This window comes from Glycine soja, chromosome 1 (genome assembly GCF_004193775.1).
Source record: "Glycine soja cultivar W05 chromosome 1, ASM419377v2, whole genome shotgun sequence".
Classification (NCBI taxonomy): domain Eukaryota; kingdom Viridiplantae; phylum Streptophyta; class Magnoliopsida; order Fabales; family Fabaceae; genus Glycine; species Glycine soja.
Window position 1 is genome coordinate 14512923 of NC_041002.1, and position 16324 is coordinate 14529246.

General features: G+C 34.3%; 1 non-coding gene across 1 annotated transcript; it reads right to left on the bottom strand.

Moving 5' to 3' along the window:
- Positions 1-15351: 15351 nt before the first annotated feature.
- On the bottom strand, positions 15352-15458 carry LOC114368564. Its single transcript, XR_003657361.1, has one exon. It is a non-coding gene; the product is annotated as a small nucleolar RNA R71 (small nucleolar RNA).
- Between the last annotated feature and the right edge of the window lie 866 nt (positions 15459-16324).

A 16324-nucleotide genomic window follows, 5' to 3' on the forward strand; every position in this document is an offset into this window, starting at 1 on the left:
TTTTCAGACTACAGTTTAGTGTTACACTTTAGGGTTAATTTAACATGTGGAAAATAAGGTTTGTGGTTTAATTCACATATGTTGATATAAGTAGTTCGATAGTAATATAAAAACATTTCAAATAAAATTGGTAAAATAAAAATTTTGTCAAATAAAATGATAAACATTGTGTGCACACATTTGCTAAAAAAATTCTAAATGTCTTCATGCGTCCTCCATGCACCGTATGTTTCAGTCTTGCTTGAAGTCGTATGTTTCAGTGCCTTCAGTACCTATCTTTTAGGTTGAGCAATCGCTCCAACCTTTCAGCTATTGCTTGGCAAGCCTCCTATGACATTCACAACAACGGATATGGTATAACCATATTGCATTTTTAAATAAAATGAAATTAAGAGTAAGATGAATATATATGTTACCACTGCATGTCTAGGCTGCTCCACATCAGAAGGTGCATGCACAGGTGCTTCCTCTATAGTTGTAACCGCCACTGGGTATTGAAGCATATCTTGTTTCACATATCTGAATCTTGCACGACAGGTGGATGTCTGACTGGATCCTTGGGCTGTGCCAGCCTCATGAATGGATGTGAAATCATGTAGAACCAGTCCATTTAGTCTGTTTCACATTATCCAGGCACAAGACAAATCTGGCCCACCGGTGCAAGGTAATAAGATAAGTGCATCCATTTGTCATCAATACCTTCTAAGCCTAATCTTTAACCCAGGGAGTGTGGAGGAATCATCTGAATATACCTAAACTGTCGCATAACCCTCTCTGGTCGATGTATGACAACAAACATCATTAGACGTCAGTTGATCTAGATGCTTCTGATACATCGATGTTGGTCTTCATAGAGGCCTTAGTAGAGGTCCAGCGGCAGGCACATGGTGACCTTTCATGATAGTCTTCAACATTAATAGCCTCAGCAACAGATGGAAAATGCTCATAAATCCAACACTACACATTTTTAAAACAAATAAAATATCAAATCAATACATAAAAAAATAAAAAAGAAATTAAATCAATTCAATTAGAATTACTTGTAATATTGTGATATATACAACAAGTTGTCTGTCGCTGCTCTTAGAAGCATCATTCAAATTATCGTACATATGCACTACGGTGGCAGCTCCCCATGCATAGCTTCCACTCTGACTGAGGTCTCGAAAGGCGTCCAAGAACACCATATGCACATGTATTGCACTCTTGTTAGCAAAAAGAGTGCAACCTAGCAAATACATCAGATAAGCTCGAGCTGCTATAGTCCAGTGTCTCACATCACATTTGCTACATAAATGTCTCGTAGCCATGATAGTCGTACGTATACCCGATGAAGCTATGTTGTCTCAGTTCTGGCTTCATCTGCACTGACTTCAAGTAATTCTACTAACATCAACACCGCTTCATCGACATGAAGAGTCTTGAAGCTATGGAAGGCACTTGTGATGGGAAAATGAAGAAAAGATGCCACATCATCGAGGGTGATGGTCACCTCTCCTACTGGAAGATGGAAACTGCTAGTTTCCTTATGCCACCTCTCTGCAAAAGCCAATATAAGTCCTCAATTGCCAATGTTCAATGAACATGCGATCAGAGGACTTAATCTTGTGGCAGCAACTAACCCTTCAATCTCAACAGCAAGCCTCCCGAATTTTTGAACCTTCCTTCCATGGGAGGATAGCTTTAATTCAGGATGTTCCTAAAAAAAAATTTAACAATTTTAACAATAATAACAAATACTTATTGAAATATAATCTATTTAAAACTATAAATACCTTTCAATTCCAAACAATGACTGCAACATGATCAGCATTTTCCATATTTCCATTGCACTTTTGCACCTTGCAGTACTAAAAAATTCATCAGAAGATAAACTAGAAGTTAAAATGTTTTTAGCTTTTTTATCATCTTGCACTTTTCTCTTCTCATCATCTTTCATTTCATCCCATTCTTTAGGCACTAATTCACCATTCACTTTTTAGTTGGTATAAAAGGTCCTTTAACAATAGCATTCCATGCACCGGGATCAATTGACTGAATAAAGATTTCCATTCTTTTTTGCCAAAACAAAAAATGATCTCCCTCAAACAATTGAGGTCGGTTGAGAGATGGACCTGTTGGACAAGTGGCCTCAATAACTTAAGAGGGGGGGTGAATTAAGTCTTACAAAATTTCCCACTAACAAACTTTTAACCCCCTTTTAAAATGATAGGCTCAAAATACAGAAGATAAGGGAAGAGAGAATTGCAAACTTGAATTATACTGGTTCGGCCACTTCCCATGCCTATGTCCAGTCCTCAAGCAACCCACTTGAGATTTTCCACTATCTTTGTAAATCCTTTATAGACTTTGAACACACCTTGGGATCCCTCACCCTTGTGTTCAAGATTCTTCAAGAGACAACCAGTCTCTTGATTACAATTCTCAAAATCCAAGAGACAACCAGTCTCTTGATTACAACTGAGTTTCTAAGATGTACAAAAAGATTTCTCTCCTTTAGAGTAGATGATACAAATTGAAGATCCTAGAGGAATTGCTCTCTTTTAGAGATGATAATACAAATTGAAGTTCCTACATGAATTCTAAATAGATTTGTAAGTGTTTGCCCAATAGTTGTTGAAAGAGCATTTGACAATTAAGTTATCTTAGAACATCTCCCTCTTATGCTTTTCGAAGTCAGACACACACATATATAGGCCCGTCATGCCTTTTCAAAATGGTTTGAAGAGATGTGTCTTTTCAAAAAGCTTTTTCTGAAATTCTTCACTGGTAATCGATTACAAGTTTTTAGTAATCGATTACGCAGTTATATTTTGAAGGGTCATGACTTTTCATATTGAATTTCAGGAGTTCCGTTACTAGTAATCAATTACACACCAATGGTAATCGATTACAACTTTCAAAATTCAAATTTCAAAACCCTTTTGAAAAGCTGATTTGCAAACTTGTTTTCTGGTAATCGATTACACTGCCCGGTAATCGATTACTAGTGCCTTGATTTGTTCGAAACAATGTGTTTCAGGCAAAAGCTGATCCACCACTAAGATTCTTTTAACAAATATTCTAAGGCCTTATCTTTTTCTTGATCTTGTTTGCTTGACCTTGAATTAATCTTTGAAGCAATCTCTGTTTACTTAACCTTGAATGTTTGTTGAAGCAATCTTGTTTGATTATACTTTTGGCATCATCAAAACCTGTATTCATACATTTACAACACCCTCTTTGAAAGTGATTTGTTTAGAGCCCATTTTAGAAAAACTGTGATCTTGAGCAACTTTCAAGATGTAGCTTTCATACCAATTGAAAAAAGATGATGGAATTCACAAGGCAAGAGGGGGGTGAATTGGTTCTAAATTAAATCAAACAAAACAAATAGAGTTTTGAAAAACTTTCTTTTCCTAGGATCCTATCACAAAATTTTGTAAAAACCATATTTAACCAATCACCCTTACAAAAAATCTTTTTCTTAAATTTCTTATTAAAAAAAGATATTTTCTTTAAACTTCAGCAAATTGATCAAGAATATAATGAGAAAGAAACATAAGATTAAGAGAAGATGTACACCAATTTTTATATTGGTTCACTCTCTATCTCTAGAGAAGCTACTCCAGTTATCTAATCCAAACTGAAATAGATTTTTACTATGCATCTAGAATTCTTGCAAGCAATCACAATCAATCTCAGTTCCTATCCCAGAAAAAGAGACAAAGGTACCCAACCCTAGGGTCCTTTGTGAATCGGAGCCTAAGAGAAACCTACCCTTAGCCCAAACTAGACAAAGGTTCTGGCATGCCTTAAAAAATTCATACATATGCTAACAACATGTAAAACACATGAAAAACTTGAGTCAAAGAGAGACACAACCTAATCAATCGCATCCAAGAACCTTTGCTTGAGTGAATGAGTCTCTTCTTGATCTCACCAGAATTTCACAAGTCACTTTTTACCATGAGAGCTTTAGAAAAAACAAAGTCTAAAAGTTGTGAGTTGCACACTTATTCTAAGCACTTTTTTATTTCTCTTTTTCTTCTTCTTAAAAAGTGAAAACATGAGGGGGTTATTTATAGATGAAATAGTTATAACCATCTATAATCGATTAAATATCCAATTTAATCGATTATTTCGAAGAAGTAATCGATTATATTATCATTTCAATCGATTAAAGTGTTCTTCCCAACATCTAGAAAACTTTCAAGAATAATGTAATCGATTAGATTCTTAATATAATCGATTAAACTGTTCTTGATCACTTTTGAGAATACCTTTAAGAATGAAGTAATCGATTATGATCACTTGGTAATTGATTAAAGCAGAGACTCATGAAAAACCAGACATGGTCTCAACTGAACTATGTAATCGATTACGGTTAATTGGTAATCGAGTAAACCGAAACTAGAATCTCTTTGCAAACTATAAACACTTGTGTATTCGATTACAATCAGCCTAGTAACTGGTTAAAACAAAGAGTTTATGCACTAAAGAAGTTTCTAAGTTTAGAATCAATCTTCTACCTCTACATGATGATGCATGATGTACATATGAAAAGAAAGAAACTAAGATACAACAATCAATACAAATGCCACTCAAAGAGTTCGACATGTTAAAAGTCAAAACTTCTTCAAGATCCAAAGCTTAGTCTTCATATTGCTCCCCCTATCTCTAATAGCCTATGGGGCCCTTTTTGTAGATGATGTTAGCAAAGATGGATGAGCTCATGAGAGTAGACTATGTTGAGCTTAAGGAGTGCTTTGCATCTATCTCGGAAAGGTCGGATGCTATGGGAGCACCTTATGTGGATGATATCTGATCTTTAGTTTTAGGATCCCCTTAGAGCCTTAAGATAGTTAGCCTCATAGCTCATAAGCATATGGTCTAGGCTTGAATTTTGTTCCCTGTTTGTTTTTACATTTTGACTATGTTATTCTATTTTCTTTTATTAACCATTTGTAATTTAATTTCAATTAATGATATGATATCTTTCCTTTCTCTGTTTTGTGTCTTGAACTTTTATTGTTTTTTTTATGATACATACGATTTTTGGCTTGGTGATGCCAAAAGGGGGAGAATGGTTTTGATGTTCTTTGAGAAAGATTGATGATTTTGATGGCTGATTGATATTAAACTTGACTTGAATTGAAAAGATGCTACTAACGTGTTTGTGAAGCATATTATAGAATAGGTACTATGAAAGGAAAACATCAATACACATCATGTGGATTTGGCATTATCAAAACCAAAGAGGGAGATTGTTAGAACAAAGCTTAAAGAGCATGAAGCCCCTAGTTTAGTTTTGGTTTGATAATGATGCAATGCCTAACATTTTTTGATAGATGAGGCATTTTTATTGATTTTTTTAGTTTAGGCATGTATGTGATTTAGTTTTTTTTTGTATCTTTTTCATGCTTAGTGTTTGATCAGTTATGAAGTAGATGAATATTTCTTTTTCTCTAAGTTTCTTAAGAACTCACTTCTACTTCAAATTTGGCTAGCAGCATCGAATTAATTGATTCCCTCGTTTGGTAATCGACTACTCAAGTCAGATTCAGAAGAAGGAAGGTTCTACAATGTTAGGGTTTTATTTCACATTAGATTCAACTTATAGGCCAAGTGTAACCCAATCATGATGTAGTAACTGAACTATTGTCCAGGTTGTCTCCCAAAGGAATAAAGGAGGGATTTCATGTAATTATTTATCTAAGAACTAGGTTTTTGTATTTTTGTTTTGTGATTGTCACGAAATAAATAACATAAAATAAATTGAAATAAAAGTTAAATGAAAATAAAATAATTAAGTAAAGATAGAAATACTAGACTTGGATGGTGACATCGATCTTGATGAATGAATGTCTAGGTTTGGACATGGAATTCGCTCAATCCACTATAACTTCACAATTCTTTACTCATCTCTCTTGCTCATCCCCAATTCACTAATGTATTTTACTCCAGCTCCCACATGGTCACACATTCTAAACTACTTGCATGATGCCCAATCCCTTGGACATACTGACACAAAGAATCAATATTAATGGTTGAGAATTAGCGAGACTTAAGCAAGATTATTTCATCCCTAGAGATAATCCCAATTAAGTAATTGATTTATGTTTGGGTTTCAACAAGGCTCGCCAAAGCACAAGTCAATGTCTGAATTCATCTATAAAATGGTTAATCAAATAAAAACATTAAGTACATAAACAAATAAAGAACTCAGTATGAAGTATTGAATTGATGGAATTAAAGTGAAACAAGGTTCATCCTTTTCTCTCCTAGGTGGAAGGAATTGCACTCATAAAAATAATACAATGAAACCTAGAGTGTCTAATGGAATAATAAAGGCGTCTAGTAGGTGGAACTCTAAAATATAATTCTAAGAACTTTAGTTGGTTTATCCTTGAAAAAATATCTTGCTCTTGATTTTCCTAGCTTTTATCTTCAATTTTCACAATTTCTCCTTCAAGAACTTTTGGCTGATTTTGGGTCTCTGGAGCTCTTACCAAAATGACCTATTTTGCTAAAAAAAAACTATCAAAAATTCATTAAAATGACTAAAACATGAAATTCTACCTAAGACAAAGTAAAAACTGAATTTAAAGCTAATTTAATTCAAAACAAGGCCTAAAGTTAACTAAAATGTCAAATAAACGTCACAAAATGCATATGAAAATCTGGTAAATTTGACGTTTATCATTCAACTTAGGATAGTCAATTACCTCATTTGATAATTGATTACCTAGCTCCAGGAAACAAAGAGAAGCTCTTTGTTTGAATCTATAATCGATTACCACACTTGATAATTGGTTATCCAATCAGCACAAAAGAATCTATTCAACCTCCTCTCCCCCAACTTCAAGATTCCCGGTCCGATACAACAATTATGTCAGCAACCTACATAAGCGACATGTGAACACCAATACGCCATAGCAAAATCAATGTTCAACTTCTGACGATTAACTAACGGAAGGACCAAAATTGTTTATTCTAAAAAATAGGGGAATTAAATATCTTGATTTAGAAATACTATTCAACCCCCCTTCTAGATTCTCGACTTGATCCAGCATTTATGTCAATAGTCTACATAAGCGTCATGTAAGCACCAATACACCATATCAAAATCAATGTTTGACTTTTGACGATCAATTAATTGAATGACCAAAATTGCTTATTCTGAAAAATATTGGGATTAAATATCTTGATTTAGAAATAGGGGGACCAAAATCGTGGATTTAAAATCATAGAATGACCAAAATTACAATTTAGCTTTTTTTTTATAACTAATGATTTTCATGTTTTTTCACTTATTTACCAAAATGAAAAAAATGGTGATTTGTACTTGAAAATGAAAAGCTTAAGTACTAACATAATAATTTTACAATAAAACATATAAAATAGAAAATAAGATAACAAATTGAATAATTTAATTGATATCTATCAATCATAAATAGTAAAACATAAAATGAACCTGCTAAATTATAAATTGAGCATATATTATATTGTAACAGTTAGTTTTCTTTTTCTAAATGTGTAAATAAACAATAATAACTGAATGTTTATTGATACTTGGTGATTTAAAAATATACATTTTATCAGTTATGTAAATTATAAATAGACTAAATAAATATTTATGCTATTATAAGAAGAAATAATTAAACTAGAAAATCAAATCAATCAATTAATTAAATAAATAAAATCTAATTAATTTTAATGATTTTAATATTAGTTATTTGAATTTGTGCATTCTTTTATTAAATTTGTGAATTTTATTTTTCAATAAAAATATCAAATGTAGAAAATAAAATAAAAAAATACATTTCTTTCACTATTTTGATTTTTAATTTAAAAAATATTTAAATAATTTTTATATTAAAAGTAAAATAAAAATATAATAAAATATTTTTTTAATCAATCATGCCCTTGTTTTTTATATGATTTAGAAAAGAAATTAAAAGAGAGAAAATATGTAACACTATAAATTTTATAATGCTTGATTAAGTGTTTTAATTAGATTACAAGAGCAATTAAATTTAATTCAAGTGTCTAAACTTAATTAATTGTGAGATGATGAGTTATTATATTTATGCCTATGTTATGTATATGTCATGTTGTATGTATGTTTTGATGAGTTTTAGAGTGTTTGGATCTATGTAGATGGGCCTTGAGTCATGAGAAAAGGATGGGTGAATTTAGTGAAGTATGAGTTGTAAAGAGAAAGAATTAAGAATGTAACATCCTAACAAAAATTACAACTCAGACTGGCAGAGAAAACTTTGTGTTGTGCCATTTGTGTATGTATATATTTAATTGCAGTGATTATATGTTTTTAATTATTCATTTTCGTGCTTTATCCATTTCTGGCTAATAATTCAAAAGCAAAACTACCTACTTATGGCAAGCATTGGCACATCCAAGATGGCCTATACCATGGTCATCCAAGCTTGTCAATTGAACACATCAATAGCCTTGCATCCTTTCTCACCATTTTCTCTCCAAAAATCAAAACTTGGAACCTCATTCTTCCCCATTTTGCATGAGATCTTCAAGGAGGAAGAGGCCACAATTTTCATCTTCTTCCAAGCTCCATCATATTGTTTTGACTTTTTCTCTCAAAGCCTTGGTAAGAAGCCCTTAAACCTTTCTTTTCCTTCTAATTTCTTTCTCATTTTTATGAAAAATTCTTACTTGAGGTTCCAAATTTATTTTTCATCCTTTGGAAGCTTGAGACTTCAACATCTAAGCTTTTTTTCCTTAACCATTTTGTGGAAGCTTCACTCAAGGTAAGGGGAGTCTTTCCACTTCTTAAACCCTAACCTTGTTGCCTTTGGAAGCTAGGCTTCATTACATGTTGTGATGTTTAAAATTTCATATCTGCGGCTGGACAACCCAATGTGATTCTTGCAGCAACTCTTCGGGCATGATGCTAATGGGTGGGCCACTAGATCTACCTTTTGTCAAGATACGACCGCCAAAGTCTACAAGGATGTGGGAGATTTTAGCAACGATGAGGATCTCACACCATCGGAGATCACTTTCTACTGAGGTGTTTGCGATGAAGAGATATCCGAGGGACAAGTGGTTTCGTCTAATGAGGAATGAGATTCCTTTAGAGATAGGGCGACCTTTTTGAGGATATGATTCGCCCTAGGTAGCTTGTAGGTCTTGGGTAGTGACTGCTCCGAGTGAAGGATTGTTTTTCCTTTTTATGTATATTTGGGGTGGGAAGTTGTGATATTTTGTTGTATTAATCATTTTGGTGATACTATATAATATTTTGAGGGGCAGAGGATATTTTATTTTCTTGCTAACAGTCGTAATGACTTTGGTACATCTATGTTTTAATCTCAAGGGCCACTGAGGCTCAATATGTATGATTACGTATTTCCTTCAATTTATCATCATTTTATGAATTAGACTCAAAATTCAAATGATAGGCTAAGAATTGCAAGAATTCATGAATAAATGTATCTAGAATTCAATCAATAAAATCAAAATTGAACACAAACTTAGAACATAATGTGACAATTATTATGACTAAACATGAGTCTAAGACAACATGCATGAAGTGATTTACACTTAGATTTTTGTGTTTTATTTTCTAATCAATATTTTGCAAGAAAATTGAAATCTAAAGGTTCAGCACAAGAAGATTTTGACTGAAAAATGATAGAACCTAAAATTAACACAAAAACATGATTCAAGGGTAGATCTATAAAATTTGAACCATAGAAATGCAAGAACAAGTGTAGATCTAAGATTTAATCAGTTTATTTTTTTGAATCTACTCTAAACAGCACCAAACCACAAGACAATGGAGGAGATACATGGAGAAGACAATGAAGAACAAGCAATTAAAGTGAATTGACCGAACAAAAGATAGAGGAAGCAAAAGAACATCACCTAGATGAAGATGCTCTTGATACCACATGATGTAGCTCCATGTAGAGCTTGTAGGCCTTGGATTCATCAATGGAGTCCTTTGCCTCTTGAAGATCAATGTTAGCGGAATGGAGAAGGAGGAAAGGTGATTGGAGATGCCACTTCAATGAAAAGATGAGTCAAGAACAAGCTCACCTCTATAGAAAGCCATGGATAAGAGCTTGAAGGTAGGAGAAGATGAGTGGAGGGAGAGGGAGAGATGGGGCACAAAACTTATGCCTCAAATGAGGTCTGAACTTTGAAGTGTAATTTCTCAAATGATCAAAGTTGAAAAAATGCACACACAAGGTCTCTATTTATAGCCTAAGTGTCACACAAAATTGGAGGGAAATTCGAATATTTATTCAAACTTCACTTGAATTTGAATTGGTGGAAATTTCACTAATTATAATTAGTGAATTTTAGTTATGGTTCAGCCCACTAATCCAAAATCAAGTCCAAGATTCCCCACTAAGTGTGCTTAGGTGTCATGAAGCATGTAAAGCATGAAGGACATGCATGAAGTGTGACTATATGATGTGGCAATGGGGTGTAGCAAGCAAATGCTCACCTCCCCCATAAGATGGTCCAAAATTTAATTGAATTCGGAATCTCCCAATTCAATTAAATTTATCTCCCAACACATACACATCAAATAGTGCACTTAATGCATGTAAAATTACAAAACTACCCCTAATACAAAACTAGTCTAGATGCCCTAAAATAAGGGCTGAAAAATCCTACATTACTAGGGTACCCTCCCTAAAATATGGAGCCCTAAATACAAGGCCCAAAAATAATGAAACCTTAATCTAATATGTACAAAGATAAGCGGGCTCATACTGAGCCCATGGGCCCAAAATATACCATAAGGCTCATGAGAACCCTAGGGCCTTCTCTTGCATCTCTGGCCCAATCTTCTTAGAGTCTTCTATCCAATACCCTTGGGTGGTAGGATTGCATCACAATTCTACCATTTCGAGGGTCAAATTGGGTTTGGAAATCAGAACCTTTGCACTTGAATAATTGGGCCGTGAATTCTGGTTTTGCTTTGTGTAATTAGTTTAATTAGGTATATTTCATGGGCCTAATCAAGGCCCATCCCTTCCTTCTGAGTATTCACTATATATATTAGTGGAGTTAGTTAGTTCGCTTTTTAGTTACTTCATTTTGTACAAAAACAGATTTAGAAACTTATGGTCAAGATTTAGGATTAAACTCTTTTCTCTCAATTGTTCTTCATTCTTTTCCCTCTTTTCACTTTTGTTCTTCCTTCTTCTCGCACAAATTTCATTGCTCCTCCATTGGTGATGATCATGGAAGGCTAAACACTCAATCGATCTAAGGATCCACTTCAAGCAAGGCCGAATTTGAGTTCTGGTTTAGTATTTCAATTCTGTGTGAATGTTCATCTTTTTCATCAATCCTATTTTCAGTTTCATGATTATGAATGTGCTTAGGATTGAAAATGAATTAGGTTATGGATTAATTTCCTAATTTTGAAATTTAATCACAGATTGTTTGGATGATATTTCAACCTAATTTGCGATATCAATGAATTTAGGGATTAATTCGATTGAACTAACTCTAATGAAATTGATTGAACTTTCACAACATGATCATTTTTTGTAGAACTATGATAATTCGAATTGACTGGTTTGGTGAATTGGATTGATGATCATGAATTTTTTTTACAACCTATTTCATAAACTCTGTTAGTTTCTGTATTTTTTATGCAATTTTTTTGTGTTTCTGCAATTTTTGTTATTTGTTTGCCAACTATTCATTGAAATTTCTTCTGTTGTTTATAAGTGACTTGAAGTATGAAACCAAATTAAATTGTATCTTTGAGTCGACCTAGGTTAATTATGAATTGCAGAATTTCCTTGTTTTATTTTTTTTGGAACAATTTGACAATCGTTATCATTATAACCTCTTATGATTTTGACATTGGTGAATAAATTTGTGATAACGTATGATTGTTACAAATGATAATCTTGTTTTGAGAACCATTCATATGTGTAAAAAAAAGTTAACTATATCCTTTGGGAAGACTTTTGTTGTTGTTTGAAAATGGTATACTTGGGAGGGTGAGTTCCATGTCAGAACTTCACCTCACTAAAGTTATTCGAGGGTCTTGCCTTGTTAGGTATCTTCTTGAGTATCACCCTTACGTTTTGACTTCAAATGGCATGTTGAGGTATTGAGAACTACTTTCCAAAGAATTAATGACACTTTCAGTGCTTATGGGATGAATTGTTATTGATGGTGGAAAGTGTCGTCTCGGACATTTTTGCAGCCTGGAGAAAAAACTAAAAACGAGACCCCTAAACAACGAAAATGTATTTCATAAGTAATTCATCGACAAAAAATTTCATGAATTTATAAATTCAACTATCAAAAAAATAATACACAAAACTCTTATATATTAAAAATTTCACTAAAATGAAGTTAATAATTTTTTTTTTCAGATTTTCTTAAAGTTGTGGGACCCCTCAAAATGGAGGCCCTGAGCCATCGATCACCTTCTGCATGTGTCCAAAACAACACTAATGGTGGAAGTTGGATCCTTGAGGTCAACCATGAGTGAGATGGTGGATTCAAAGGTGTTGCATCTTAAACCTCAAGGAATCCAAGTTTAGCTATTGTTGTTGTGAGTAGGCACGTAAGTTAGGGTGCTAAGAAGTCCCTCAAACTAGTGTTTCAGGTTGTTGGTGGTGGCTAACAGTGAAATGACCTATAGAATGGATGGGTGAGCGAACTCCTAGATAGGTTAAGGTCTTTGCTCTTCCATTTTTTTATAAATCCACACTTCGTCCACAAGGTTAATGTAGGTCTCCCTGAGTGGTCAAATCATAGAGTGCAACTATGTTAAGGATGTTCTTAGGTTAACTGTTCATGTAGTGTAAATATCCATGGAGTAGAGTTTTTCATTTGTGTCCATGATTGATTGACTAATGATGATGTTTGATGGATGAATTATGGTGGTGATGATGTATAATGATTGAATCTTGATGGGATGGTTAATGGTGATGGTTATTATGAGATTTTTTGTTATATGAATTTATAAGACTTATGCTTTAAGTATAATTGATGTGTCATTATTTTTTCCTATTTCTTACCCCTTTCTATCACCATTTTAATTACTAATTAGCCTTAACTGTCAAATTAATTATGCAGTTTTATCATTTGGGCCTACATGACTAATTCTGTGTTTTAATTTAATTTCAGGAGAATTATAAGCAATTGGGCTTGGATCTAGAATTGGGCTGAACCGGCTTGGACTTGAAGAGAGCAAACAATTTTATTTGTCATCCAATTTTATTTTATTTCATTTTTTGGCTGTATTTTTGTAATTGGGCCACCAGACCTAATGACCTTTAGTGAGCCCAGCAACTAGGGTTTTAAGGGTGGCTGGTGATGTGTCATTATTTTCTCCTATTTCTTAACCCTTTTTGTCACCATTTTAATTACTGATTAGCCTTAATTATCAAATTAATTATGAAGTTTTATCATTTGGGCTTACTTGACTAAATTTGTGTTTTTAATTTAATTTCAGGAGAATTATAAGCAATTGGGCTTGAATCCGGAATTGAGCTTGGACTTGAAGAGAGTAGACAATTTTATTTTATCGAATCTTATCTTATCCAGATTTTATTTCATCTAGATTTTATTTCGTCCAGATTTTATTTCATCCAATCTTATCTTATCTTGTCCAGATTTTATTTTATTTCATTTATGGGCTTGGACTTAAAACAGATTTGTAAGCTTTGGGGCTGAGGACCTATATAACAGTACCAGGGTTTTAGTTTAGAGAGTTTTAGGGAGAGGAGAATAATTTTAGGGTTGGATTAAGTGGTTGAATTGATTAGGGATAAATCCTCGCCTAGGATAAGAGACTTGCTTGTGAACCAAGGGGGAACAACATGTTTTAATTCTGTTATTTCTTTAATTCAAATTTGCTTGCGGTTTAATTTACAAAACAAACAACCCCCCCCCCCCAATTCGTTACTATTTTATTACTATCTGTTATGAACGTTTGGTTGATCATTGCTCGTTGGGAGACGACCTAGGATCACTTCCTAGATACTGCATTTTTAATGTTTATTTTATTCGGGTACGGTCTCGATCAAATTTGGTGTCGTTGCTGGGGAGCAATGGGCCAAAGGTTCATAATAGTGTTTAGTTTTTTTGTGTGTAGCATTGTCGTTTAGGTTGTGAGTGTGTGTTGTTTTGTTTTGAGTAGCGTTCTATTTTGCATTTCAATCACGTTCCCTATTTAGCGACTGTTTTAGCGACTGTTTTAGTTTTGTGTTTTGCTGTCAACAGTGATTAGGGACTGATTTTGCAATTTAATTGGCGATTTTTGTTTTGATAGTTAGAGTTGTTATTTTTAGTTGATTTTTTGTGTGGTGGTTTCTTTTCATCCCTATTTTGTGCGAAAAATACCAGGAGCACTTGGTGTGGCAGTATTTGAGAGAGACAAAAATTTTGGGAACTTGTTTTTAGCAAAACTTAAAACGGCCATAACTTTTGCTCCGGGTATTAGAATGACTATTATTATATATGAATTTGGGGTAGAAAAAAATTTCCCATATTGTGACAACCGGCTTGGGGTCACCCAAACTCAAAAAATTAGACGTTTACTAAGCTTTTTTTTTCAATTATTATTGTCCTATTTTTCTAAAATTTGCTTAGGTAGTTTTCACAGTTAGACTTTGGATTTTTGTTTGAAATTTTTTGTGCTATATTTTCATGATTTTAGGGTGTTTCTCACAAAAATTTCAACTCATTTGGATATCGTTTGAGTATAGCTCTAGTTTTACCCAATTGTTTGGTGCTTGTTGAGAGATACATGATTTGTTGCATATAGTGCATGACTAGGGGCAATCCAGGTGATTTACAACCCTTTGATCCTGAAATAGATAGAACCTTTCATAGATTAGTTAGGCATAGTGTGCATCTTGATCATTCTGTGCATTGTAAGCATTCTGAGTATTCTGTTGCTGGTGATTCTGAATATTCTGATTTTGAGCATTTGACTACTAATTTTCATAATAAGAACATGGCTCAACCTCCACCTCATGAGAGGACTCTTAGGGAGATGGCTGCACCTGACTTCACTTATGAAAGCTTGTGCATTCAATATCCTGATGAGGGTGTTCCATATGTTCTCAAGACTGGACTAATACATTTGCTGCCCAAGTTTCATGGTCTTGCAGGTGAAGATCCTCATAAGCATCTTAAGGAGTTCTATATTGTTTGTTCCACCATGAAGCCCCCTGATGTCCAGGAAGATCATATCTTTTTAAAGGCTTTTCCCCATTCTCTAGAAGGAGTGGCAAAAAAGATTGGTTGTACTACCTTGCTCCCAGATCCATCTCCAGCTGGGATGACCTTAAGAGGGTGTTCTTGGAGAAATTCTTCCCTGCATCTAGGACCACTGCCATTAGAAAAGACATTTCAGGTATCAGGCAACTTAGTGGAGAGAGCTTGTATGAGTATTAGGAAAGATTCAAGAAATTGTGTGCAAGTTGTCCTCACCACCAGATTTATGACCAACTCCTTCTGCAATATTCCTATAAGGGATTGAGCAACATGGAGAGGAGTATGATTGATGCTGCCAGTGGTGGAGCCCTTGGTGATATGACGCCTGCTGAGGCTAGGAATTTGATTGAGAAGATGGCTCCCAACTCCCAACAATTCAGTGCAAGAAATGATGCTATTGTCCTTAGAGGAGTCCATGAGGTGGCCACAGATTCATCTTCATCTGCTGAAAATAAAAAGCTTGAGGGAAAACTTGATGCCTTGGCCAACCTAGTAACTCAGCTTGCTATGAATCAGAAATCTGCATCTGCACATATTGCAAGAGTTTGTGGTCTATGTTGTTCTACAAATCACCATACAGATATTTGTCCTTCTTTGCAGCAATCTGGAGTCAATGAGCAACCTGAGGCTTATGCTACAAACATTTATAATATACCCCCTCAGCAACAAAATCAACAACAACAGACTAATTATGATCTTTCAAGCAACACATACAATCCAGGTTGGAGGAATCATCCAAATCTAAGATGGGCAAATCCTCCACAATAACAACAGCCTGTCCCTACCTTCCAGAATGCTGCTGGTCGAAGCAAGCCATATGTTCCTCCTCCAATGCACCAGCAGCAGCAACAACAACAAAGACAACAAGCAACTGAGGCTCCTCCTCAACCTTCCTTAGAAAAGTTAGTGAGACAAGCGACCACCCAGAATATGCAATTTCAGCAAGAGACAAGAGCCTTCATTCAGAGTCTAACAAATCAGATGGGGCAGATGGCTACTCAGTTAAACCAAGCTCAGTCCCAAAATTTTGACAAATTGCCTTCAAAAACTATGCAGAATCCAAGAAATGTTAGTGCCATCACCTTGAGGT